At 44.0% G+C, this 2,015-nt stretch overlaps 1 long non-coding RNA gene across 1 annotated transcript; it reads right to left on the reverse strand.

The window, feature by feature from the left end:
- Positions 1–244: 244 nt before the first annotated feature.
- LOC127304560 (uncharacterized) lies at positions 245–696 on the reverse strand. The gene is made up of 3 exons (XR_007853438.2): positions 646–696; positions 443–544; positions 245–342 (listed from the first exon to the last, which is right to left on the reverse strand). It is a non-coding gene; the product is annotated as an uncharacterized lncRNA (long non-coding RNA).
- Between the last annotated feature and the right edge of the window lie 1,319 nt (positions 697–2,015).

Consider the following 2,015-nt stretch of genomic DNA (forward strand, 5'->3'; position numbering starts at 1 on the left):
GCACTAAAACGCTGCCGCGGCAGACTCTGCCGCGGCAGGAAATTTACACTAAAACGCTGCCGCGGCAGACTCTGCCTCCATTCGAAACACGTTATAATATAATGCAGACACATATATATAGGAAACCATTATATTACATATATCGATCGAAGTGACACACGTTCATGCATATATATATATGTCTACATCAACTTTCAAAATAATTTCTATTCAATATTGGATGTCGGGCACATAGTGTTCTCCGTCTGGAGCTATGACTTGCTCAAGTAAGAATCCCGCCAGTTCTTCTTGAATTGTCCGTACACGCTCGGTTGCTAGAAGACCGTCCCGCAACCGTTGGATCTAATAATTTCAAGAAGGTACGGTGGTCAGTATATATATATATGTGTATGTGAATGAAACACAAGGTGATAAAATAAAGTCATGAATGTTGTTTACGTACATCAAGTTGTTCCAAAATTTTGGTCATATGGTGGGTATTCTGGCGAATGAACTCGCAAACGTAGAACCCGCATAAATTATTCCCGTCCTCTTGCCTCAAGCACTTTACGAGAACAAAGTTCAATCAAAATAATAATCAAGGATGATAATAATGGTATTGAAACTAGAATCAAAGAGATGCGCGACCTAGCTAGTAGTACTTACCCGTACAGGTTTTATTCGAAGCTCTTTATTCCGTAAACCCGGAGACTTGTTGGCGAACCGTGTCCAAGCCTTCTGGAGGATATCAACCATGTCCCCCCACGCCTCAAGGGGTTTACTCTTCGAGTCCATGACTTCTACTACTCCGGTGTCGGGTTCAATGACTAGCAGGATATAGTGAAACCTGCGGACACATATATATATGCATAACTCATCAATTACACTTAACACATGGAGTAAGCGAAAAAGATTTAATGTGTGAAGACAGTAACACTCACGTGAAGTTGTAAGGAAATAGTATTGCCCTTTTGTATGAGTTTTTCCTTAAGGCATATACCAAGTTATTCTCCGTGTCCTTGGGAGAGTTGTCGACAGTATACCCATTCACGGTATATGGGTCAATGAACCCAAGATCATAGATTTGCCCCTTGCGGCATTCACGGATCTTCATTCTGCATAATATAGTGAGAGTATAGTTATATGCATGCAATGGATGAGCCGCGGTAGAGACTTAATTACATAAATAATACTTACAGACAGTAGGCACTCAGCAGAGATTTGTCGAGAGCGTCTTGATTGAATAACTGAAATAATTCACAAAATTCGATGTTCATCACGTCAGTTCGCCCGTAGTGCTCATCTTTGATTGCCACCATGATCCAGTTCTGACCGTCCTTACATGCATCCAAGTACCAATTATGCAGTCTTCGCAGTTGAGTTGATAGATTAGGCAACTCCTCAGCTCTGACCAGAGATTGCCCGTACTTGTACTGGTATGCTATTTGGACATCATCCGTCTGAATGAATTCGAGGCGGCTTAAGTACTCAGGAATACTCATATTGTTCGCATCTGCCTCGTCTTTGTATAGTGCTACCAGCGTCGGATCAAGGCAGTTTATGATATCGGGATACACATTAAGCGGGGGGCACGAGTTTTTCTGGGTTCCAAGCTGGGGAACTTGTTTCCCTTCTTCCTTACTTTTTTAGCACCGCTCTTTTGCTACCACATTTGACTTGCGAATAGACCGGTCATAGTTCGATGAAAGACTTGGCTCAGGTTGATGAAGGTTCTTCAGCAGTTTCAACTTCTTTTCCTTGGATATAGCTGGCTCGGGCTCAGGCTGGGGCTTTTTCTTGCCAAACATGGATTTCATGTGTTGTTCCTTTGCGATCTTGGCATTTTCCTCAACTGTATAGTCATAAGGTCTCTTGGGAGGAACCTTAGGCACTCTTGGGAGGGGCTCTTGTTTGCGTTTCGGTGATCGGTTACGACTCATTGCCGTAGCGGTCCGCTTTTTGCTCTTAGACTGAGTGGTGGCCTGCGGCAGCGGAGAAGGCTCACGCGGCGGCGGAGAAGGCTCAGGCGGCGGCGG

The sequence above is a fragment of the Lolium perenne genome, chromosome 5, assembly GCF_019359855.2.
Source record: "Lolium perenne isolate Kyuss_39 chromosome 5, Kyuss_2.0, whole genome shotgun sequence".
Taxonomy (NCBI): Eukaryota; Viridiplantae; Streptophyta; class Magnoliopsida; order Poales; family Poaceae; genus Lolium; species Lolium perenne.